The 26,394-nt window shown below is 51.2% G+C and overlaps 1 protein-coding gene across 1 annotated transcript in view; it reads right to left on the bottom strand.

Moving 5' to 3' along the window:
• The window catches only part of PACSIN1 (protein kinase C and casein kinase substrate in neurons 1), a 65,316-nt gene extending 39,293 nt beyond the window's left edge, over positions 1-26,023 (bottom strand). Inside the window, exon 1 of the mRNA XM_069564740.1 lies at positions 25,848-26,023. The gene's annotated coding sequence lies outside the window, so the exon portion shown is untranslated. The remainder of the gene's footprint in view (positions 1-25,847) is intronic.
• Positions 26,024-26,394: the final 371 nt, after the last annotated feature.

Raw genomic sequence — 26,394 nt, 5'->3', positions numbered from 1 at the left:
CACATGCCTCATGGCCGAGAAACTAAAACGTAAGACAGAAGTAATACTGTAACAGATTCCATAAAGACTTTAAAAACGGTCCATACAAAAAAAAAAAAAACCCTTTAAAGGAAAAGTAACTCCCCACTCCCCGCCTTCCCTCCAGCCCCTGGCAACCACCATTCTACTTTCTATGTCTATCAATTTGCCTAGTGTGAGCACCTCATATTAAGCGGAATCTCCACTACTCGTCCGTCTGTGCCTAGTTTCTTTCACTCAGCATGATTTCAGTGTTCATCCATGATGCAGAATGTATGAGAATTTCATTCCTTTTGTTTGTTTGTTTGTTTGGCTGTGCTGGGTCTTTGTTGAAGCTCAGACTCTGTAGCTGCGGAGAGCGGGGACTCCTCTTCGCTGCAGCGCGCGGGCCTCTCATTGCGGTGGCTTCCTCGCTGCAGAGCACGGGCTCGAGGCGCGCGGGCTCAGCAGCTGCAGCGCGCCGGCTCAGCAGTTGCAGCGTGCGGGCTTAGCTGCCCCACGGCATGTGGAATCTTCCCCGATCAGGGATCAAACCCACGTCCCCTTGCACTGGCAGGCAGATTCTCATCCACTACCACCAAGAAAGTCCTTCCTTCCTTTTTAAGGCTGAATACTTTCTTGTCACGTGGATGTACCACACTTTGTCCATTCATTCACCAATGGGCACTTGGGTTGTTTTCACCTTTTGGCTATGGTTAATAATGCTGCTATGAACACTGGTGTTTCGGTATCTGTTTCAGTCCCTGCTTTCAACTGAGTAGAGACCTAGAAGTGGAAATTTTTTTTATCATATTCTGTGTTTAATTTTTGATGAACCATCAAATTGTTTTCCACAGCAGCTGTACCATTTTACATTCCCATCAACAATGCAGAAGGGTTCCAATTTCTCCACATCCTCACCAACACTTGTTATTTTCTGCTTTTTTTTGATAATGGCCATCCTAATGGGTATGAAGTGGTATCTCATTGTAGTTTTGATTTGCATTTCCCTAATGATTAATTGGGGAATTATTGAACATCTTTTCATGTGCTTATTAGCCATCTGTATATCTCCTTTAGAGAAATGTCTATTCAAGCCCTTTGCTTATTTTTTAAAATTGGTTGTTTGGTTCTTTGTTGTTGAGTTGTAGGATTTCTTCATACATTCTGAACATTACTCCCTGGTCAGATACATCATTTGCAAATATTTTCTCTCATGCTGTCAATTGTCTTTTCACTCTCTTGATAGAGTTTTATATTTTGAGAAAGTCCAATTTATGTATTATTGTCCTGGTAGCTTAGCTGGTAAAGAATCTGCCTGCAATGCAGGAGACCCGGCTTTGATCCCTGGATTGGAAAGAACCTCTGGAGAAGGAAATGGCAACCCACTCCAGTATTCTTGCCTGGAGAATCCCATGGACAGTCCATGGGGTTGCAAAGAGTTGGACTGAGCGACCAACACTTTCACTTTATGTGTTTATTTTTTCTTTGGTTGCCTGTGTTTTTGGTATCATATCCAAGCAACCACTGCCAAATCTCATGTCATGAAGACTTCCCCCTACATTTTCTTTGAAGACTTTTTTCACTTTAGTTCTTACATTTACGCCTTTGATCCATTTTTGTACATGGTGTAAGGCAAGGGTCCAACTTTATTCTCTTGCACGTGCATGTCCAATTTTCTTACCTAGGACACTTTGAAAACAAGTCCAGCCTCACCCTAGACTCTCTGTGGTGGGGCCCAGGCACCAGCAATCCCAAGGTCCTCAGGTGGTGCCCAAGGGCATCCCAGGCTGAGAGCCACCGTCCTACTGCATTTCTTGGTCCTTCTTAGTCCCAGGTCATCCTGTGTTGGTCTGTCTGCCCGCTTTCTAGCACAAGGCATCGCCCATGAGGTATTCAACGGGGTTTATGCTGGGCCTGGTGTGGGAGATCATAGCCTTGGAACTTCCCAGACACGGGTTCCATGCCCAGGGCTGTGAAAGGTACATCTGAGGAGATGAAGCAGAATCAGCCGCAGGCTCAGCCCCAGGAAGCGTGGGTGGCCTTAGGAGAGATTACAGAGTCTGATGGTAACCGACTGCGGGAGGGTGCGGGACAGGCTGTCCATGCTACGAAATAGAGAAGTCTGGCTGCTGCGGGGAGGGCTCCTGGGGACAGAGCTGGGAGGGCCAAGGAGGAAAGGGTGTTTGGGGAGGAAAAGCTTGAGCAGAGGTGCAGAGGTGAGTGCGTATGGAGCGGATGGGGGAGCCTCGCTGGAGAAGCCTCCCAAGGAGCATAGAAGCAGCAACCTTAGGGGGTTCCCTGGGGGTCCAGTGGTTAGGACTCGACACTTTCACTGCCAAGAGCGCAGGTTCAGCCCCTGGTAGGGGAACTAAGAGTCTGCAAGCTACGTGGTGTGGCCCCCCAAATTAAAAAAATAACAAATAAAAATTTTTTAAAAGGAGTAAGCTCAGCAGCTGGGAAAGACTGAAGGCAGAAGGAGAAGGGGATGACAGAGGATGAGACGGTTGGATGGCATCACTGACTCGATGGACATGAGTTTGAGCAAGCTCCAGGAGTTGGTGATGGACAGGGAAGCCTAGCGTGCTGCAGTCCATGGGGTCCCCAAGAATCCGACATGCCTGAACTACTGAGCAACAACTAAAAAGCTTAGCAGAGGCTGATGGCTATTAAAAAGACGTCTGCTTTTCCATTACGTTTACCCATCATAAACTGGGGATGAGGGCAGCACCAACCTCACAGGGCAGCTGAGGGGGGAAGAAAGGCCCCTGTAACCATACCTGACACAGAGGAAGCACTCAGTTATGTCAGAATCCATTGCCACAGCTGCCTTCAATCTCAAAAATAAAACTAAGAGACATCTACCATTATCTCCATTTTTTAAAAAAGAGGAAAACTGGGGTCAGAGAGGTGAAGTGAGCAGCCCAATGTCACACAGCAGGAATGAGCCACGATTCAAACTCTATTCTGACTCTAATGCCCATGCACAAATCTTCCATAAACCTGGGGGGCCAAAGGCTAGATTCCGGGGATCCAGATCTAAGAGGGCCTCCCAAGGCCACTGTGTCTGGCCCAACTCCTTTGTTCTGCAGAGAAAGACACCCAGAGAAGGGGGGTAAGAGCACAAAGCCCCACAGCATGTCAGGGCAGAGGGATCTGGCTGAAGCTTCTAGATAAACGATTGGGCAGAATGGGTTGCTGAGGCCACCAGCAGTCACTGCTCAGCAGGTCAGTGAGTACTGCATGCCCTGTTCCCAGCCAGCTCAGCAGGAGAGTGCTGGGGAGCTGGAGCACCACCCGGGGTGGAGGGAGGCTGCCACCTCCTGCCTCTCCCCTCGAGCTGCCAGAGATCACCCGGAGTGGCTCTCAGCCCCCATGCCCCTCAGTGAGGGCCCAGAGTCCAGAAACCCCCTGACAGGCTCCTACCACAGCCTCGTACCCACCACAAGGAGGAAACGGGGCAATTATAGATGACCTTTGCAGGGAGCAGAGTGTAAACTGGAATCCATTTGCCTGAGCAGTCTTCACCATTACCGCAGCAACTATTCACAACAAGCCACTGTGACCGAGGCTTCCGTGCAGGTGCTCTGGCCCCTGCCATCCCCCTCCCAGGCTGTCCTCTGTCCCATGGCATAATCCCCTGCATCCGCACAACCTGCTGCCTCTCCACTCTCCAGTCACAACTGCAGAGTGGGCGAGCAGTCAGTCATCAACCCAGGTTTGGGAAATGTTAGAGGGTACAGTAAAGAATTCCTGAATATTTCCTGTTCATTCCCTCATTGCCAACTTTTCCAATAGCTCACAGCTCCTTTCCCACCCCCACATCTAAATGACCACTGGAAGAGTTAAGGGATGAGATGTGAGTCATTCACACTTTAGTATAAATAAGTTTACTCAACCAGCTTTCTGCCTGATGCCTAGCTGAGATCCTGCCCATTTTTGGGGTTGGGTGGGAATTAGGAGTGTTGATAGAAGAGGAAAGAGAAGAGAGCAGGAAGAGGGAGGGGGAAGAGGTGCTTCTGAGAGAGGTATTAAGAGTAAGGGACTTTGAACTAGCCAAATGGCTTGGATGGTACATCTCATAATAAGAACTGGAGAGAGGCTTGAACTTGTAGTAACTAACACTCATGCCAGAGTCCAGACAGTAATGAACCAGTGTCTGCCCGAGCTCCATGGGACATATCAAGCATAGCAGAGAGACCTGCCTATGCAGCGCTCGGCTGGATATCAGTCTGAATCCTCACTACTCAAAGTGTGGTCCGTGGGCCAGCAGCACTGGCACCCACTGAGAGCTGATGAGAAACGCAGATTTGGGCCCATACGGCCTCCTAACTCAGAATCTTCGAGCAAGGTCCCCAGAAGACTGCTGAGCCCATCAAGGTTGGAACAGTTAGGCCCAGAGAGTCCCTGGAATTCCTGCTTCTAAGAGTACTTTGATGGGCAACAGGCTGGGGGCCGGGATGCTGAGGTGCTGGTCCTGAGCTGCTTTCTAAAGGAAGGGAGGAGCCACAGGCCAAAGAAACTAAGAAGTAAACTGGGGCCCCGGACTTGGAATCCACCACTGGGCTCGTGGCCACTTCGCACTAACTTGCTGCATGACTTTAAACAAGTGACTGGCCCTGATTTCCCCTTCTGACCCAGGGAGCTGACACGATGTTCTCTTGCTGTCTTTGGGAGCAGTAGTGAAGCCCAGAGGAGTTCAGATGAGAAGCATTTTGGAAACCATGAAAACACCGGACAGGTGCCTCCCTGTGGCTGCTGCCAGCTGTCCTCCTGAGATTCACAGAAGGTGGCCTCATGGGCAGCAAAATGCACCTGTTTCCTTCCACAGCCCTTTGGAGCTGGTCTCTCAGGCTGAAAGGAAATGGCTAAACCAAGTCACACGAGGATGTTACTATCTGATGACCTTTTAATGTATCCACCAGGATCTGGTTTTGGCGAAGACTCTTGGAAATGGATATCAGGTATAGTCAAATGGGGTGGTCCCAGGGCTCTCCAAGTCTCACACCTACCACACACCACGGAGCAGCGGCTTCCCACCCTGACTGCACAAAAGAATCACTGATGTTTCTGGTAAAGCCATGAATTTATATTACCATAAAATAGTTCCATAAAACAACACTATGTTCATTTGAAAAAAATTAAACAACAACAAAAGACTATATACCCAGGCAAGGAACAAGATTTTAAAAATAAAAGTCTGAGAAAGAAAAAAAAAAAAAAGAATCACTGATGCCTGGACCACCAGAATGGCTAAAATAAAATAACAGACAATATCAAGTGTTGGTGAGGCTGCAGAGCAACCAGAACTCTGGAACACTGCTGGTGGGATTATAAAACAGCGCAGCCACTTTGGAAACCTATTTGGCAATATCTACTAAAGTTCACCAACCCTGCCACTCTCGAGTGGCCACCCAACAGTAAGGAGTGCTCACGGCCACCAAACTGCATGTACATAAGGGACTTCCCTGGAGGTCCAGTGAGTAAGACTCAGTACTTCCACTGCAAGAGAGGGAGTGCCAGTTCGTTAGATCCAAAGAAAATAAAAGGCGGGGAGGCATGTACCTGAATGCACAAGGCAGTGGGATTCACACTGGCCCCCAAACAACCCAAATGTCCACCGGTTCATGAAAAACTAAATCCACTGTGTGCTGGGCTGTACGCTACACCACCCAGAAGCCCTGCCTCAGGACAAGCGTGTGCCCGAGCTGTGAGGAATGTTTACTGCTGATGAGTCTGAATCCTTCCCTAAGGACTGTCCTCCACCTCACAGCCCCCTCGCAGGGGAAGCTCACATTCAATAACTGGCTCTTACAGGCCTGGATCCCTGGATCTTTAATGCAGGACAGCCTTGACATGCCGTCTCAGCCTTAGCACTCCTCAGGGGATCAAGTGAAGCCGATGTTAAAAGTGCACCATCAGGGACTTCCCTGGCGGTCCAGTGGTTAAGATTCCACACTTTCAATGCAGGGGGCATGGGTTCAAACCCTGACTGGGGGAACTAAGACCCCAAGTGGCGAGACCAAAAAATAAATAAAGGAAAAACCTAGGAGCACTTAAAACAGAAAAAGTGCACCGTCGATTCAGCCTCTCCTTCTCTCTGCCCTGCTCTGCTTCCTTCACCTCATGTAAGGAAAACAAGACCCTCAGACCTTCCTGCACAAAAACCATTTCAGAGCCTGACTCCCCAGGAACCCAGCCTGAATCAGCATCAGGAGCGGCTCTGGGAAGCAGCCCCTGAGCCTGCGGATGGAGCTGGGTCACCCACTGCCGGCCGGCAGTGAGGACCACAGCTGGGGTAGCAAGGCCACCGGCTAGCACAGCAGTGGAGGTGCGAACCCTTTTCCAGGTTGGACGGGAGGGGAGCACACTGCGGGGCTGGGCAGTCTCTCCAGAGTTGAGACTGGGGCGGGTGGGCTGGTGATTAATGATAAAGCCCATGGAATGGGCTGGCTGTTGCTGGGGCTCTCATGTACTGGAGAAAGACAATTCTAAAAGGCTGAGAGTGATTAATCACTAATTTAAGGCCAAGTGTGGAACCCAAGGGCCTCCTTAGCTGCATATAAATTCTCCTCTCCTGCAGCTGGAGGGGAGGGGAAAGCTAAGGAGCAGGCGAGGAGCTTAATTATAAGCAGAGCAGAATGTCAGGGAAGGCGGAAGTCTCAGCCCAGGATGAGTCTTCAGCACCAAGGTCAGGTCCTGCTCAGGAAAGAGCAGGACCCAGAAGTGTCCTCTCGGAGTCCAGAATGCGCCCTGCTAGAGGATGACGCCGGGATCCTGCCTTAGAACTAGCTCGTTCCTCGCCTGACCACCAGAGCAATGGCTAAGGTAAGTCACACCTCAGCTGGCTGCCCGAGGGAGCCCAGTGCTGGCAGAACCAGAACAGGGCAGACGCCATGGGGTGGGGGTGGCGCTGGGTCAAGGCGGCGGGGCACAGAGTCCGATAAGAGAGAGTTAATTCCACACACACACACACTGACAAGGACCCTGAAAGATGGTACTAGCATGGTGCTTGGCGAAAGCGGTCACAGGGGACTCCCTGGTCCAGTGGTTAGTGGACCACCACTAAGGACTCGGTGCTTTCACTGCCAAGGGCCCCAGGTTCAATCCCTGGTCAGGGAACTAAGATTCCAGAAGCTGCATGGCTCAGCCAAAAGAAAGTGGTATCCTGGCACAAGAGGCAGAAATGCCCAGGCTGCAGACAGTGGAAGAAAAGTCAAAGGCTCAGAGAGGTGAGCACGTCAGGTGAATACAGCGTGTCAGGCTGGAGAACACACCAGGTGTCCATCTTCCGCAGGACAGTGTCAGGGAATCGCCATCTGCCAAAGCCGTAGGAAAGTGCTGGCCGCAGGGTGGTGAGCCTGACAAGCTCAGGGGTGTGTCCTCTGAGAACCTGAGACCAGGGGCCACCAGGACAGAACTGGGTGCCCTGATGCAATGATGGTGAGAGGGTCCCCAAATAAGAGGCCAGGTGACAGCACTGACTGGTCAGAACAAGGTGGGCGGTGTTATCACAGCTCTTGGGCAGGTCAGAGGGCAGCTGGGAGGGCCTGACCCGCAGAGCTTTGGATATGGGAGATGGTTACCAGACCAGGTGTCTCATGGGGCAGCCAGGACCCAGCCCACGCTCTGTAACCAAAAGAAACCAAGGCGTGATGACCCCTGGGCTGCACCCCCAATAAAACGTCATGATCTCTTGCCCAGTTTCCAGACTTGAGCAAGGTTTCAGGTCCAGCTGATGAAAGGAGAGGCCAGGTGCCTGGGAACAAGTGCCCTGCGGCCCCAGAACAAGTATATACGGTAATGCTCCCACCAGACCCTCCCCAGAGGGGCTGACACAGCCATTTATCAGGGAAAGAGAACTGGGCAAAGAGAAATCCACACATACCCAGGCATCTCAAGGACTATGAGACACAGGGGCCCCGACAGTCATCACAGCCCCCCCGTTAGAATAGGACCATATGGGAACCACGAGATAAATGGATTCCTGGCCCAGGTCCGGCTCCCAGGGTGTCCCATGGGTCCACCCCAGGTCCCTCTGTATGACGTGGGGGCAGTCACCTCCCTGTCTGGCTGGTGTGTGCCCTGCAGGTGAAAGGCTGCCCTAGGCAGGGAAGCCAGGGGAGTGGAATGTACACACATCCTGAGATCCAGGCCACCCTGTGAACACCCAGAGTGTCCTCGGAATCCACCAGACCCCGCTGAAAAGCCCAGTCCACCCAGCCCCACCCCCACCTGCTCCCCATCCCCCGGGCTCTGCCTCCCTCCTGCTGGCACCAGCTCCCCAACTGCATCACCCCAACAACAGCTCTCTCCCTCCCCCACGTGACCCAGTTTTCCCTCCATATGTGACCCTTCCCATATGGAGAGAGGGCAGTGTTTCTGTCCCACGCTGCATGCATGCTGCCCTCAGCTCCTGCCTGCTCGGCTTGCTCCCTGGCGTGTGAGGACACCCACTTCCTCCTGAAGCCCTCCAATCTGGCTCTGGCCTCCCCCAGTCCCCACCCTCCTCCTCCCTGTGCTCAGCAGTCACTCCTTGGTCTCTCCAACCTCTGTGCCTGCACCCTCAGCCCAGGCCTGGGGTCCCCCCGCTTCCCCACCTACGCCCACTCTCGAGGGGCGTTCATTCGGCCTGTGGCTTTAAACCTCACACCAGTTTCCAGCCTCAGCTCTGCCACTGAATTCCAGCCTGTAAACCCAACCACCTTAATGGCTCCCCCGTTTGGATGTTAAACAGGTAGGCAGACATGTTCCAGCAGAACTCTTGATTGCTCAGCTCTCTTCTCCGTCTCAGAAAAGGACACCTCTGTTCACCCACATGCTCCAACCAAAGTCCTACATTCCTCTCCTTCCCTCACCCCCACATCCTACGATTCTCCCCTCACCAGACCCAGAATCCAGCCAGCCTGCTCCCCTGGGGGGGCAGTGGGCCCACACCACAATCTCTTTCCCCTGGAAGACGTGTCATTTCCTAAAAGGTCTCCCTGCTTCCATCCTTGCCCCTTCGTCCATCTGCCTCACAGTCATCTTAAAATAGAATTTTGACGTGTCCCACCCCTGCTGAAATCCCCTAGTGACTCACGTTTTACTGAGAACAAGCTGCCCGGGACCTCCAGACCTCCAGGCCAACATGGTGGGTGCCACCCTGTCTGTCTTCACCTCCAGCCCCTCGCTCCCCTCCTGCATTTGCCCTTGCTGCGTCCCTGACACAAATCAGGCCCTCGGCTGCCTCAGGGGCTTTGCGTCTGCTGCTGGACAGCTCTTCCCATGCCGCCCACGGGCTTGCTTCCTGCCTTGTTTAGGTCTCAGATCAAGGTCCCTGACCCTCACCTCATCTGAAACCGCCGTCACTCCCTAGTCCCTACCCCTGTTCCATCTTTCCATTGTAACACTTATCACTCCCTAATGTTACTTTTTAAAATTAATAGACTCTTTTTTGGAGCAGTTTCAGGTTCAGGAAGAACTGAGCAGAAAATAGAATTCCCACACAGCACCCTTCCGCTCTGACACACACACATACACTCCCCTACGCTCAGCATCCCTCATCAGCGTGGTTCATTTGGTGCAATCAATGAATCAACACTGACACATTATCATCAACTAAAACCCATCATTTACACCAGGGTTCACTCTTGTTGCACAGTCTATGGATTTGGGCAAATGTATAATGGCACGTAACTACCACTTTAACCTCATATAGAATAGTTTCACTGCCCTAAAAATCCCTGTGCTCCATTTATTCATCCTTTTCTCTCTCCAAACCCCTGGCAACCATGACCTTCTTACTGTCTCTGCAGTTCTGCCTTCTCCAGAATGTCATATAGTTGCAATCACATCGTAAGCAGCATGTTCAGAATGGCTTCTTTCATTTAGTAATATGTCTTTTAAGGCTCCTCCTTGTCTTTCATGGTTTGATAGCTCATTCTTTTCATCATGGAATAACATTCCATTGTCTGGGTATATCACAGTTTATTCATTCACCTGTTGCAGGTCATCCTGGTTGCTTCTGGGATTGGGCAATTAAATTCCTTAATGCTCACAATACACAGCAGCAAGCTAAAGGCATGGATGGGTCCTGCAATAAAGAAAACTCTTTCCCTTGGTTGAATTTGCTTTTTCCCAAATTGAGGCTTTCAAATTGTGGTGTTGGAGAAGACTCTTGAGAGTCCCTTGGACCACAAGGAGATCAAACCAGTCGATCCTAAAGGAAATCAATCCTGAATATGCATTGGAAGGACTGATGCTGAAGCTGAAGCTCCAATACTATGGGCACCTGATGCGAAAAGCTGACACATTGGAAAAGAGCCTGATGCTGGGAAAGACAGAAGGCAGGAGGAAAAGGCGACGACAGAGGATGAGATGGTTGGATGGCATCACCGACTCAATGGACATGAGTTTGAGCAAACTCCGAGAGATAGAATGTGAAGGACAGGGAAGCCTGGCGTGCTGTCCACGGGGTCTAAAGAGCTGGACACGACTGAGCGGCTGAACAACAACAATCACGTGTCCAGGTGCAGCTTCCCGCCTGCTGGAGCTCACCCCAGGAGGACCCCTCTGGGCTAGGGCAGCCAGGAAGGGTTTTCCTTGAAGGAGAGGAACTGAGAGCAACAAAACAGTGGGAGGCACCCAGGTAAAGCAAACAGTTGAGTTTGGGGGCTCGGAGGATGTGGACTGAGCTGGAATGAAGACCCCAAGAGAAGCTATGGAAACTAAACTGGGGCCCTGACTCTGGTGCCCCACAGCCACACAGCAGCTGGGTGTCCCTGGGCAGGCCACCTCGCTCCTCTGTGTCTCAGTACCACTGTGAGACGAGGCCCTATTCCCTAGAGCTGCTGAGGCTGTAAGCGGGTCGTTAGGTTGGTTTCTAGAACTCAAGCAGCCTAATGCTTCCAACACTCAGACTGAGTCTCTAAAGACCATTCCCCAGTAAATGGGTCCATAGGGAAAAGACAACCCATAGAAACGGGGAAAAAATATTTGCAAATCATCTATATGATAAGGGTCCAGTATCTGAATACATAAAGAACTCTAAAAACTCAACAATAAAAAGAAAATTTACCCAATTTAAAAATGGGCAAGGGTATGAAAAGACATTTCTCCAAAGAAGATACGAAAGTCCAATAAGCACAGGAAAAGACGCTCAGTATTATCAGTCATCAGAGAACGTAAATCAGGCCCACATTAAGGTGTTACTTCCCATGCACTAGGGTGGCTATGATGGAAAAAAAAAAGGACAATAACAAGTGTTGGTGAAAATGAAGAGTAACTGGAACTTTCATACGTTGCATGGAGGGAATGTCTATGTCTAGAAACAGTCTGGCAACTCCTCAAAAAATTAAATATACAGTTACCACATGATCCAATAATTCCATTCCTGAGTATATATCCAAGAAAAATGAAAACATCTCTATATAAAAGCTTGTATATAAATGCTCATAGAAGCATTATTAGTAATAACCAAACAATGAAAACAACTTAAATGTCCATCAGTGACTGAATGTGTAAACAAAAATGTAATCCACTCAATGGAATATCATGCAGTCACAAAAAGGAATAGAGTACTGTTCAGCTCAGTTCAGTCACTCAGTCGGGTCGGACTCTTTGCGATCCCATGGACTGCAGCATGCCAGGCCTTCCTGTCCATCACCAACTCCCAGAGTTTACTCAAACTCATGTCTGTTGAGTCAGTGATGCCATCCAACCATCTCATCCTTTGTCGTCCCCTTCTCCCGCCTTCAATCTTTCCCAGCATCAGAGTCTTTTCAAATGAGTCAGTTCTTTGCATCAGGTGGCCAAAGTATTGGAGTTTCAGCTTCAGCTTCAGTCCTTCCAATGAATATTCAGGACTGATTTCCTTTAGGATAGACTGGTTGGATCTCCTTGCAGTCCAAGGGACTCTCAAGAGTCTTTTCCAACACCACAGTTCAAAAGCATCAAATTCTTCAGCTCTCAGCTTTCTGTATAGTCCAACTCTCACATCCATACATGACTACATATACTGTTATATGCTACATATAACATGGATGAACCTTATAAATATTGTGCTAAGTTAAAGGAGCCAGACACAAAAGATATAATTCACTTATATGAAATATCCAGAATAGACAAATTGATAAGAGACAGAGAACAGATGGGTGGCTGCCAGTAGCTTGAGGAAGCGGGAATTGAGCAGTGCCTGCTAATGGGTTTCTTTTTGGAGAGATGAAGATATTCTGGAGTTAGATAGTGGTGGTGATTGTGATAGTGGTGATTAGAAGCAGTGATTCACAACTTTGTGAATGTGCTAAAAGCTGCTGAATTATACATTTTAAGAAGGTGAAAATTATGGTGTATGAATTATATCTCAAATTTGTAAATGTATACGTATGTATTGGGTTGGCCAAAGAGTTTGTTCAGGTTCTTCTGTAAGATGTTATGGAAAAACTTGAACGAGCTTTTTGGCCAGCCCAATATAATTGTATGTATATCTCCATGTATAATGTGTTTTCTGGGTCCTCAGAAATGCAATCAGTCATTTCTCCAGATCTCTGAGCCCCTCCCACGCCTCCTTGGACCCCCTGCCTGCCCCACCCACAGGTTGCATTGCTCAGCTGAGCTGGGCAGTGATGGGTGGAGTGCTGTGGTCCACAGGGAGACCTGCGTTCCCAGCAGTGGCTGGGGGGCAGGAGAGCCCTGAGAGCTGAGGCTGTCCCACCTCTGCTGCAAGTGAAAGCCAGCTTTCCATCACATTTTTCTCCCCCACCAGACGGTGAGTTTTCTAATTTGATCATTTTGTTTTCCAGACTTCTATAAAGAAATTTTCCTCTTCACCTTTTTGTTATTCTGAAATCTGGCGTATACAGTAGGATAAAGGCTTGATTCCTTCCCTTGATCGTTCTTCTAGAGAAATGAGTTGGTGCTCTAGCAACCTCTAAAGGTGACCAATGAGTACTTTTTCTAGTTTTAAAATATTTAAGTATATAAAATAGGTTATACATTTTAACAAGTCAATATAAAATCAACAATTCAGTTCAGTCACTCAGTCGCGTCTGACTCTTTGTGACCCCATGGACTGCAGCACAACAGGCCTCCGTGTCCATGGCCAATTCCCAGAGCTTACTCAAACTCATGTCCATTGAGACGGTGATGCCATCCAACCATCTCATCCTCTGTGGTCCCCTTCTCCTCCCGCCCTCAATCTTTTCCAGCATCAGGGTCTTTTCAAATGAGTCAGTTCTTTGCATCAGGTGGCCAAAGTATTGGAGTTTCAGCTTCAGCTTCAGTCCTTCCAATGAATATTCAGGACTGATTTCCTTTAGGATGGACTGGTTAGATCTCCTTGCTGTCCAAGAGTCTTCTCCAACACCACAGTTCCAAAGCATCAAATTCTTTGGTGCTCAGCTTTCTTTATAGTTCAACTCTCACATCCATACATGACCATTGGAAAAATGATAGCTTTGACTAGATGGGCCTTTTTGTTGGCAAAGTAATGTCTCTGCTTTTTAATATGCTGTCTACGTTGGTCATAACTTTATAGAAGAAAAGCTATAAAGCCAACAGCCACTATTAATATAAAGTCACCACAATCTAGGTCAAAAACAGAGAACTGCCAGGGCTCCAAAAGACCCCCATGGACACTTCCCTACCACAAGCCCTTCTTGTGGGTTTGTGGGAGAGCCTGGGGGGACCAACCATTCTAAATAGCTAGGGTTATTAGCTGCTTTGTTTTGGGTTTGACCACAAAGTATGCATCCAAAACCAAATAGTTCTGTCTCTTCTTGAATTTTAATTAATGGAAAGATGTATTATTTTATTCCTGTCTTTTTTGTTTTGTTTTCAAAATCAACATTTTCTTTTCATTATACAACTAGATTATTCTTTGCAGCAGTAGTCCCTTAGTTTTTTGTTTTTTTAATCTTTGCACAGTGTTCTGATATGTGAATGTATCGCGATTTACTTATCCAGTTTACTGTTTGTAGACATCAATGTTGTTTTCTTGTGAAAAACGATGCTTGGAATATTCTCATCCGTGTCTTTGGGTAAAAATATGCATGCGTTCTGCAAGGTGGATTCCCAGGAGCGGAGCTGCTGGATTGCCGGGAATGTTTGCTAGCATTGCTAGATAGTGCAGCTCACAAGCAGTGTGTGCAGGAGCCCAGGCTCCCTGTTTTTGCAGACAGTTGGTTATTAGCAGACTTTTCTGTTGTTCGGAGTTTGTATTTTTTTTAACGTTTTGATCATCATCATGGATTTTTGTAAATTTGATGAGTCCCAGTCCTTCAGTCATTCTCGGTGATGCTCAGATTGTCCTCTCTTTGGTCAGTGGGAACCTCCCGAAGTTGACTCTGGGATCATTCATATGGTTTTGGAAGTGTCCTTGCTTCCTGGAATGGCGTTTTACGGCTCCTCAGAGCTGCAATCAGTCATTTCTCCAAAGAGCGAGAGGAGCAGGGGGCAGGCAACTCCGATCTCTGGAGCTGATGCAGGCTGCGGTGCTCACCTCCCCCCTATCTACTGTTCCAAGGCAGAGGGGTCCCTCCCTACCCTTACCCTCCTTGGGTGGAAATGTTGTAACTTGATTTCTCCCTGCTGAGCTTCTCTTGGCCCTGTGTGGGGAAGCGTGAGTAGGGAAGGAAGCCTGCTCTGATCTGCCCCCCGCCCCCTACTCTGTCCAGGGGCGCCTGAGCCAGCTTTGCAGCTTACTAGGGCCAGCTGGTGTGAGAGCAGAGGGGCCCCCAATGCCCAGGCCCAGCTGGAGCTGCCAGAAGGTCCCACCCAGCCAGCTGGGGCCAGTGACAAAAGTAGTGAGAAGGGGTGTGGAGGCAGGGATCCTGGGCCCCGGAGGGTGGGAAGGCCTCCCATCAGAAGCGCCCCACCTGGGGCAGGGCCAAGTGGGGCAGGCAAGACGGCAGCCGGTCATCCAACACCCGGTGAGCAGGCGGCGGCGGCAGCCTGGCGTCCATAGCCTGGTGTCCGATGGAGCTGCTGATAGAGGTGACACCAGATATCCTGCTGTGGGGGAGGCTGGGGGGAAGGGGCAGGGGAGGCAGGAGCGAAGAGAGCCGTGCTCAGGGGCGGTTTGCATCCCAGCTCCTGGAAGGACCTGGGCTTGGAGCCGTAGGGCCCTCTGCAGCTTCAGCTTGCCCATACAAAAATGGGGTGCTGGGAAGGTGAAGCGAGCTCATCAACACAACGAGCCTGGCACGGTGCCCAGCACACAGGAAGGGCTCCACAAACATCACGCGTTCTCATGACTGAAGTCGGCGTTACTGAGGGCTCAGCAGGGGTCAGCAGGGTGGGGGGCTCAGCTAAATGCAGGAAGAAGCACAGAGTGAAAGCTCCAGGGGGCAAGGACGGGGTGGGTTTCATTCACCACTGAATGGTCGGTGCCCCTTTCAATCTGGGCACACAGCACTCAATACATATTTGTTGAATGAATACGTGAGAGTAAAACAGTGACCCGGTAGCCACTAAGACACTTTATCCACTAACGAGGGCATCCCAAGTAAGAATCCAAAAGCGAATCCCAGGTCTACCCCGATGGCTGTGCAACCCCAGGCAAGTCATCCCCATCCCAACCTCAGCTTCCTTACTTATCAAAAGAGCAATAACGGTAACTAATAACTAATAAGTGCCTTCCTCATCAGCTCATGGCAGGGCTCAAAGCAGAAACTGGATGTGAAGTGAGGGTGGAGCTGTCAGAGCCCTTTATCGATGGGGTACCCACCCCTGCGCCACTGCAGGTGGCTTACAGATGCCCCCTTCTCCAGAGAGTTGTTATTTTTTATTGTAGTTGATTTTCAATATTAGTTTCAGGTGTACAGCATAGGGTTTCAGTATTCACACAATTTACACTCCATTAAAAGATATATCCAGATAATGGCTGTAATTCTCTGTGCTATATGCTTGTGCTTATCTATTTTATACACAGCAATCTTTATCTCTTAACCCCGTGCCCCTCTCTTGCCCCTCCCCGTCCCACACAAACTCGCGCGCGCACACACACACACACACACTCACGCTCATTTGGTAATCACTAGTTTCCCCTCTACATCTGTGAGTCTGTTTCTGTTTTCCTTATACATCTGTCTGTTTTCCACATGTAAGTGATTCTATGCAGTATTTGTCTTTCTGACTTTATTTCCCAAACCATAATGTTCTCTAGGTTCATCCACGTGGCTGCAAATGGCAGAGTTTCATTCTCTTCTGTGGCTGAGTAATACTCCAGTGTGTCTGTGTGTGTGTTTGTGCATGTGCGTGTGTTGACACACCACATCTTCCTTAGCCATCTGCTATGGGCACCTGGGTGGCTTCCATATTTTGGCTGTGGTAAGTAATGCTGCTAGGAAAACTGGGGTGCGTGTGGCTTTTCGAATTGGTGTTTGGACCGCAGCTTTAGGTGAACAGCCTCAGCTAGGGGTGTTTTGGAGGTCACGCTCTCCCCTAGGCCTGAGAAGAGGCTCCAAAGGCCTAGCCCCTTGCCTCAAAGGAGGACAGCCCTGCACTTACTGCTCCCATTCCAGGGCTTCCTACGGGACCGGAGCGGGACTCAGCTGAAAGCACCTTTCCCCGGCTCCTTCCCGACCCCATCAGACGCCCCCTCTCTCTCTCCCTCCTGTGCGCACGCAGTCCACAGTCCAAGAATCTCCTTCTTAGGTACAGCTTCCAGGGACTCTGACCTAAGACAGGAAGCATTTTATAAACTCTGAAGTGCCCCACACAAGTCCAGGGTTGTTTAGCTTTCCAGAAAATGCTGGAAGGAGATGAGCTGACAGGCAGGGAATATGTGGCGGAGGAGGTCTGCTCCTTGGGCAGAGTCGTGCTGCCCTGCTCGCAGGGAACTCACAGGCAGATAGGGGAGACAGCCCAGAAACAATAAGCCGAATACGAGGGATGCCTGAGTGTGATGAAGGAAAACAGAGCAAGGTCGGAGGTGGAGAAGGACAGGGGATGTCTTAGGCGCTCTGGGAAGGCCTCTCTGAGGAGGTGACGTGGGCAGAGATGTGGACCTCTGCGGCCAGGCACAAGAGCAGAGCAAGGGCCCTGAGGCAGGAGGATATCTGATATGCCCGGGAAATGGCCAGGAGCCCAGCGAAGAGGGGAAGGCATGAGATGAGGTCGGCAAGACCTGACAGCCAAATCACACAGGGCCCTGCAGGCCGCCAGAGGACTCTTTACAGGACTTGAGATTTTATTCCAAGTAAGAGGGAGCCAGTAGAGTTTTGAGCAGAGGAGGAAGATGATCTCATTTAGGTTTTAAAAGGATCTCTCTGGCTGCTGGGGCAAGGGGGATGCAGGGAGACCAGGGAGAGGCTGCTGCAGTAATCTGGGAGAGCGATGGAGGGGCTCAGAGGCAGGGGAGCAGTGTAGGTGGTGAGAAGCTGTGGGACTCTGGGGATCTTGACGACAGAGCCCGGTGACTGCAAGAGGAGGGCTCAGAAGATGAACTCAACTACCAAGTTACACAGGGGACTGAGGAACATGTTAAGCTACACCACAGGGATGCAACCCACAAAATCCACACTGCGGGAAATCCTACAAGACAAATAACCCAGCTTCTCCAACGAGTAAATTGCCAAGGACAAAGAAAAAGATGGAGGGGGGAAGTATGGATTAAAAGAGACCAAGGCTTATCCGCCTGTCACAATGAGTGTGGGTCTTACTTGGATCTTGAGTCAAACTAGATGTGAAAAATGAAAAAAAAAAAAGAGACGTCTGACAACCAGGAATGTGAATGCTGAGTGGACATTTGACGATATAAAGAAAATGATTTCTTCTTAAGTGTGATGATGGTATTAGGATTATGTTAGGAAAAATCCTTATCTTTTAGAGACACAGCTTGATAGACTTGTGATGAAATCATGCCTGGGATTTGCTTTGAATTATTATGGAGGGGAGGGGCACAGAACTGAAACATGAGTTTGGCCATGAGTTGACAGCATTTGAAGCTGAATGTTAGGGACGATGATGGTTCATTATACTATTCTACTTTTGGAAATGCTTATATTTTTCCATGATAAAAAGTTTAAAAAGAAGAGGGATGAAAATCAAGTCCAAGGGGAGGTGCTCAACAGCATAAGGCCCCTCCATACGTGTCAGGCCTGAACCTCAGCAGGGGCGTCCCAAAGCCCAGCCCTTGCCCCATCCCACTTCGGCGGCCTTTCTGCTCTAGAGGTCAGTCAAGGCTGGATCCAGGCAGGTGAGGGATAGAATGTGTGGCCCAGAGAAAGCCCAGGTGGTACAGAGTGGGGCTGGGGCAGCTGGGCCTCTGCCAGACCCTGCAAGGAGCGGGGAGAGCCCTGGGCCACCTGTCCCAGCCAGTCCCATGAGGCCGATCACCTGCGCAATCCAGCCCCTGGCTCTCCTTCCAGCCTCATCTCCTGCTTCTTCCTCTGGGCTCCTGAACTGATTTCCTCCCCCGCCCCTGTGCCCAGCTCTCAGAATCTACCATCATTCCCTTCCAGGTCTGCTTCTACAGAAGACCATCCACAGTCAATCATCCCCAGCCTTTGGGAGCACAGCTGCAAAGGACTCTCTTCACTGGGAGGAGGGGTCACTCTGCATCCAGACTGCACAGGTGTGAATCCTCCCTCTGCCACTCGCCTGCGAGCGTGACCTCAGGCAAGTCACTTGACCTCCGCTCCCACCTTTGTAAAATGGGATGACCTCATAACGTTACTGAGAAGACTAAATGAGTTAATAAATGTGGGCAACCAGAACAGCGCCTGGCCTATGTCAGAGGCCCTCAGACCCCCTCAGGACCCCTGGCACTGCTCTTCAGGGCCTGCCTCACTTCTCCATGCTCTCCTGACACCACAGTTACCTCCTCTCCCATCCCAGCAGGTTTCTTTTTTTTTAACTTTCCATTTTTTATTTATTTCTGTCACACTGCATAGCATGCCGGATCTTAGCTCCCTCACCAGGGATCAACCCTGTGCCCCTGCAGTGAGTGCAAGCACATATTCTCGGCCACTGGACAACCGGTGAAGGGCCCAGCAGGTTTTGTCCACCCCAGGATTGGAGGGAGGAAGGAGAGGAGACACAAGCCCATGAGGAGACCAGTTAGAAACCAGTCACAGGTGAAAGCAACCTAGCTATCCATTGACAGATGAGTGGGTAAAGAAGTTGTGATATATATATGCCATGGAGTATTACTCAGCTATAAAAAGGAATAGCTGCCCTGGTGGCTCAGAAGGTAAAGCGTCTGCCTGCAATGCGGGAGACCCGGGTTCGATTCCTGGGTTGGGAAGATCCCCTGGAGAAGGAAGTGGCAATCCACTCCAGCACTCTTGCCTGGAAAATCCCATGGATGGAGGAGCCTGATAGGCTACAGTCCATGGGGTGGCAAAGAGTCGAACACGACTGAGCAACTTCAATTTCTGGAATGCATCTGAGTCAATTCTAATGAGGTGGATGGAGCTACAGCCTATCACGCAGGAGGTCAGAAAGAGAAGAACAAATGCCGTACATCTGCACGCGCAGATGGAATCCAGAAAGACGATACTGAGGAACCTATTTGCAGGGCAGCAAGGGAGGCAGAGACAGATCACACTCGTGAACACAGTGGGGGAGGGAGGGGGTGGGACAAATGGAGAGAGGGGCATGGAAACACGCACATCACCGCACGGAAAACAGAGAGCCAGTGAGAAGACGCTGTGCGGCTCAGGGAACGCAAATGGTGCTCCACAACAACCCAGAGGGGTGCGAAGAGGTGGGCCGGGGAAGCGAGGTTCAAGAGGGAGAGGATATAGGTATACCTATGGCTGACTCATGTTGATGTACGGCAGAGACCAACACGATGTTGTAAAGCAATCATCTTTCCATTAAAAATAAATAAATAAGTGAGTAAAAACAAAACCAGTTACAAATAAAAACTCTTCAGACCAAAAGTAAGCAGCATCTGACTCCAACGGCATCAAATTTGCATTGGAGGGGAGTGTAATTTAAATGCTCATTTTTTTTGAGACTGCTAAGAAGAATCCCAGGTATTATGGTGCAGTTTATGTTTTGTAAATTATGTCTTATAGAAGTGATGACAACTGTGGTATAAATGCAAAGAGCACAGGGTGCTAAAAAGCAACCACTGGCCTTCTCGCCTGGCACTTGACCCCCCAGTACTTGCCCAAGAGATAAACCATCGGATGTGCAGCTTTGGGGTCACTGTTATGCAAATATGCACACAAGATACATACGTACATTTTATTTTTGGCCGAGTCGCATGGCTTTTGGGATCATCTAAAGGTGCCTCCCCCCCCGCCACCCGGCAGTGGAAGCACAGAGTCCTAACCACTGGACCACCAGCAAAGTCCCCCTATGCATTTTTTGAATGGCTCATACTGCACGCGTGTTCTACAAAGCCATTTGCTTTGACTCGCCAATACGGTCTGACCATCTTTCCACCCTCATACTGAGCTCTGTCCAGTTCTTTCCTCTGGGTCTTCAGCACCTAAAACAGCGCCCGGCACACAGAAGACATTCAGTCCACATTCACTGACCAAACGACAGAAAAAATAGCTACCAAAACTCACAGCATCTCCTCAGGTCCTAATTATGTCACCAACCCTCCTGATGGACTTAGCTTTGCCAGTGGTGGACCATTCCACCCAGCTCTGCATGCCAAGAGGGCGCCTATAGGAGAAGCCCTGGGGCATGGAACTGCCCCATTAAAACCTCTCCCGTGTATTCTATTGTACGAACAATTGATTGAATCACAGCATATTTCAACAACAGTTTCTGAAACAGCAAGCTCTCAGCAAGTACTTGCTATTATTATTTATAAACATACAAATATTTCCATATTTCCTAATTTATATCTTCTCTTTCCTAGAACTGTTTATTTGCATTTCTCTTGTTTTTCCTTTTTCTAAATTTGCTGCAGTGGGCCTTGGTTGTGTTACGTGAGATCTTTCAGTGTGGTGCTCGGACTCTCTCGTGGAACACGGCCTCGGTAGTTACGGAACGTGTGCTTAGTTGCCCTGCTGCACGTAGGGTCTTAGTTCCCTGCCCAGGGATAGAACTCAAGTTCCCTGCACTGCAAGATGGATTCCTCACCACTGGGCCACCAGGAAAGTCTCTCTCTTCTTATTTTAACGTAAAAAATTCTAGAACTATGTGTATTTGAAAGAATAAACGCTGGCTTTAAAAAAACTTGCAGCTATTGCCAAAAGAGGTCGAGCCAACCTCAGCTGATGGGAGAGTTCCAGTTTCCCACAGCCTCTGCCACCTAAGAGCTTTCTTATGATGAAGACTTTTATTTCTCAAATGGATTATTCTTCTTTAGTGACTCCACTTTCGATCATCAGACCTCCTGAATAAATAATAGGATGGATCATTTTATTTCTAACAGCACTAGGGAACCAAAATTCACAAATGGACAATTACTTTCTAGACAGCGAACAGAAACAAATGCAAAAATTTTTTCAATGGACATCTTAATTTTTTCAAACTGTCAACTTCAAACAAGTGTCCCTCAATACAAAACAAGAGAAAACTAGAAGCGCTAAGCTCCCTCCCCGCCTCTCTGCCCTTCTCTCCCGCCACACTTCAGCCCAGTCTAGGGCACCCAGATTTAACAAATGAAAATACAGGACACTAAGTTAAATCTGACGTTCAGATAAACAACATACAAAATTTTTAGCACCAGTATGTCCCATGCAATATTTGGGACATACACACACCAAAAAGCAAACAAACCAAAGCTAACCAAGTGTGTTGTTTCATCTGAAAGTCAGATTTAACTGGGCATCCTAGAGTTTATTTGGCAAGTAGACCACAGCTCCTGCCCAGTGTCTAAAGATCGAGTGATTTTTAAATAGGAGCCAAGACCCTCTTTGCCCTCTCAGTCTTTAGTCAACCTGCTACCCCAAGCTCGAGGTCTGCACAGGCATCCAACCCACCCTTACAGAAATGCTCCCCACCCAGAGACGCCCCACCAACTTCCCTGGGATTAGAGTCCCTGTCCCCCAGAGCCATCTGGGGTTAGGTTCCTGCTGGTGTTTTCCCTTCAGCCCGTCTCACACCTTCCCATCCATCCTTTCTGTCAGGGGTGCTGGCAGTCCCTTCGGGATGGTGGCTGCTTTGGAGCCACCTGCCTAAGGGCACGTCCTGAGCCATACCCAGTGTCAGAGGGATGCAGAGGTCCTCAGGCCCTGCCATTCCACAGCAACTCTGAAGGGCCCCTGCAGCTCCAGAGCGCCCAAGCCGTGGAGGGGCTCTCTGCTGGGCCTGCATCAGAGCTCCACTTTTAAGTCTATTTTTTACTCATTCATTGTGGCTGTGCCACACAGCATGCGTGATCCACCTTAATTTCTGGACCAGGGATCGAACCCGTGCCCCCTGCAGTGGAAGCGGGGAGTCCCAACCACTGGACCACCAGGGAATTCCCAGAGTTCTGCTTCTTTCTCCACTCACCCTGCTTCCTTGCCCTGCAGTCCACAGGCCGGGAATCACTCCCCTGCCCACCCCACCAGACCTGTCCCCACCTCCCCGCCCCGGTCCACAGGCCCCTGACCAGAAACCAGCCACTAAGTGTCCACAGTGGGTCGGTCTGGAGCTGGCTAATATATCTTTTTTTAATTTGGGCTTTCCAGTACATTCTAGACTTTTCCACACAGGTACATATTACTTTAGTAATACAATAATAAAAATAATAATAAAAGCTTTTTTTTCTTTAAGAAAAATGTAAAACCAACCCAGCAGCCCTCCTCCTCTCTGACCTGCCCACTCCTCCCCCATCCCTCCCACCTGCTTCCCCAGGGAGGTCTCCCCGCGAATCAGCGAACTCCCACCCCAGATGCCTCCTCAGTCCTGCCAGACCCACAGGCGGTTTCACTTCTCCACTGAAGCCTTTCTGCCACCAGCTCATCCTTGCTGGGGGCTATATGCAAATTCTGGAGGGGTCCACAGTGCTGGTTGGGAGCAGGAGGCTAAGTCCTGAGATTGGAGAGAAAGTGTAAGAGGGGAACCAGCATTTGCTAACTCCGTGGGGTCCTCTGCACCAGGCTCTGGGGGCCATGGGAACAGGATGCAGACCCTGCCTCCGAGGGCTCCACAGCTGGAGGGGCAAGGGAAAGCCAGAGAGGACACTGTGTGAGGTCAAGTGGGCCAGGTGTGGGGAGGAGGAATTCATGGAAGCTTCTGGAAGAAGGAAAAGTCTCAGCAGATCCCTGAGGTGAGAAGGACTGGGTAGGGAGGCAGGAGGGGGCCCGGCTCTAGCAAGGGGATCAGTCTGTGCACAGGCCTGCAGGTGAGAGGAGGGTGGTTTATTTGAGGAACTGAAAGCAGTTCAGAGCAGCTGGAGGGCAGAGGATGGAGAGGAAGCCCAGGCCCGGAGAGGGCAGCGGGGCCACAGGAGGGAGATTGCGCTCTGTTCTCAAAGAAACAGGGAGCTGTCGACGGACGCAGAGCAGGGGAGGGACAGACTCAGGTGGGCGTCCTATAAACATCTCTGCCTGCCACACAGCAGGAGCTCAAAGAGTTTTCATCCTGAGCCTCTGAAACCATTACAGTCCCACCTAATCAAGCACACACTATCTGCCACGTGGGAGTACCTAAAACCTGTGTCTCCATGGAGACGAGCCCCCAGCCCCGAGGTCCACAGCCCTCCTGCTCTTGCGTTAGGGAATACATTAGGGAATAACGGACTCTGGAGCCTCGATTCAAATCCAAGCTCCTCCGGTTTCAAACCATGTAACCTTGGACAGATGACCTCTCAGTGCCTCAGTCTCCTCATGTGTAAAATGGGGATAACAGCATCCAATTGGGTTGAAGTGAAGGTTGAGTGACTCAGTACAGAAAAAGTGGCTGCCTCCTGGCTCCTGGCAGATGCTGTACACTGCTGGTTTCTACTGTTTTTTCTGCATCCCTGGGCCAACTACTTGCAGGCACTAACCAAACTATCCCCCATATCCTCTCCCAGCCCTGAACATCGCACCCTTCCTTTCTCCATCACTGGGGGTGGGACAGAGCCAGACGGGATTGAGGACAACCCACTGACCTGGGCCTGGGGCCTCGTCCCAGCTCCCTCGAGTACCGTGGACAGAACACTGGACTTGGAGCCAGGAACTGTGTCCTGGGCTGGGCTCTGCTGCTGACCCTCAGACTCCCGCTCTGTGAGATGATGGCAAGGACATCTCGCTGTCTTATCAGCATGGCTGTCAAAGGAGCAATGAGGGCTGCAGACGCCCTGAGAATGACCATGTCACAGGCACGGCTTTGCGGCTGGACCAGAGCTCGTGCTGGCAGCCTCCTCCTCTGGCCTACACTGGCTCCTCCACACAATCGTCAGATCTGTTCAGAGCTCGCTGTGAGGACCCCAGAGGCTGAGCATGGCCTGCCTCGAGCCTTCCCAGATGCCCTGATGCTGTCCGGGACCCTTCTAAGGGCTGGGACAGAGACAGAGAGCCTGGTATGGGCTCAGTACCCTGGGAGGCAAGTGCCAACCCAGAGGCTTGAGGCAAGTCAGACCTTCACCAGGGCCTTCCAGCAAGCCTGGACCAGCCAGGGACTCAAGCCTGGTGCCCAAAAAGACCCTCTAGAGCCATTAGGACCCCAGTATCTATCTCCAAATGCCGTAGCTGCTCATCACCTCTAGGCCAAGGAAGGGCCTGAATGGGAGAGTGTTTTCAGTAGCTCTTTGGCCCTGGGGGATGGGAGGAGAGCCCAAGATGGGGTTCACCCCCTCCTTCAGGGTGCCAGCTATTTCTCAGGGTTCACGTGGATTCATTCACTCATTCCACAAACATGTACTTGGTGCCAGACCCAGGTCAGGTGCAGGGGCGATGACAGGTGAATCACACAGACTTCTGTCTTGAAGCACTTCCGGTCTATGGGCCACGGGAGAGGCACAAGGCAGGCTAGGCTGGAGAATGCGGGGCAGGCGGCACGGGTCTCACCTGGGATAGCAGGAAGCTACCTGGAGGAGGGCGCGTGAGTGGCTTATGGACCTGTGATGGGAAGGCCGGGTGGGTGAGGGATGGAACCTCCAAGACCATTGACAGTTCTGTTTGCACCCTCGCCAGGCCAGAGCCAAGACAACGTGAGTTATTTATGGTTGTGCCCAGAGAAAAGCGGGCACATGTGTCACTGCACGTGGGGTGCAGAGCTGGGCGGTAGAGAGTGGGGGGCGGCTCGGGCTTGGAGCTGGGTCGTGGCCAAGCTCTGTGGTTTGCCACTGTGTCCCTCACACCCTGATGACCTTTTAAGCTTTTCAAGGCCTCCCATAAGGCAAAACTAAGGAGGAGAGAGAATTCCAACCGGCAGCAAGTGGCCTGGGGGGTGGGGAAGGGAGCAGGGCCAGACAGACCTTGGCCTCTGCGGTCTGTGCAGGCCATTTATCCTCACCTTCTCCTCCTCTCCCACCTCCCATCTCAGCAGTGGGGAAAGGGGGCAGACAAGACAGAAAAAAATATCTTTCACTGTAAACCAGACAGGACCGAGGGCGGGCATCAGCTGCTGTATTTCTCCCCAGCCAACTCTGGTCCACAAACAGCCTACGCACCAAGCTGGCATCAGCCTACCCACCCTGTTGGGACCGGAACAAGCCAGGCCAGAGCCTCGGATGGGACCTGGGGCCTGGGTCCCACCTTCCCACGGCACCTATTTTCTGCGTTTCCCCCCCACCCCCCCGCCCCTCGGGTGAAGGCCTCCGCCAGGTCCGTCTCCCAGGGGGCCCAGCTCAGGGACATCCTGACACTGCCCCGGGTGATGCTCAAGAATCCCGGCGCTTGCAAAGCACCCGCGGTCGCAAGCTCACCTCTCTGCAGGTAGCTGTCCGATCCTCCCCCCTGTCCGCCTCTGCGCCCGCCCCCAGCACGCACCCCTAGACTGGAGCGCTCCCTCCCTACCCCGTACCCAAGGGCCAGACCTCTTACCTGGGGGCAAGGGCGCCCGGCACCATCGGCGGCGCCGCGGGGCCAAGCGGGGCGTCTGGGGGGCCCGGCCTCAAGCCCGGTCGACTTCCCGGGGGGCAAGAGAGCCTGCGCCGCCGCGTCCCTCCGGACCTTGCCCGGGGCTGCGCGAAGGAGGAAGGTCAGAGCCGAGGAGGAGGGGAGGCGGCGGGCGGAGGCGCGCAGATGGGCGCAGATTAGCGAGGCATTTTTAGCGAGCCAATGGCGGCGCGGCGCCGGGCGGAGCGGTGGCTGCGCAGGTGGAGGCGCCGCGCTGCTGAGGCGGCAGCTGCCGGCTTAGGAGGTGCGGGGGGGCGGGCAGCACCCCCAGCGCCCGGGCCGGCGCCCTGCTCCTCCTCCCAGGGTTGCTCCGCGGCGCCCGGCCGAGGGGCTCTGGCTGCGGCGGGCGGGCGCCGAGAGCGTCTCCCGCGCGCCCTGGTCCTCGGCCCCCTGCGGGAGCCCCGGGGACCCCGGGACGTCGCTCCCCTCCCCCTCTCCGCCCGTTCCTCACTTTTTTAGGACGTTCCTCCTG

The sequence above is a fragment of the Ovis canadensis genome, chromosome 20 (genome assembly GCF_042477335.2).
Source record: "Ovis canadensis isolate MfBH-ARS-UI-01 breed Bighorn chromosome 20, ARS-UI_OviCan_v2, whole genome shotgun sequence".
Taxonomy (NCBI): domain Eukaryota; kingdom Metazoa; phylum Chordata; class Mammalia; order Artiodactyla; family Bovidae; genus Ovis; species Ovis canadensis.
The sequence above is the reverse complement of the archived record's forward strand: the minus strand, read 5'-3'. Positions and strand labels throughout refer to the sequence as shown.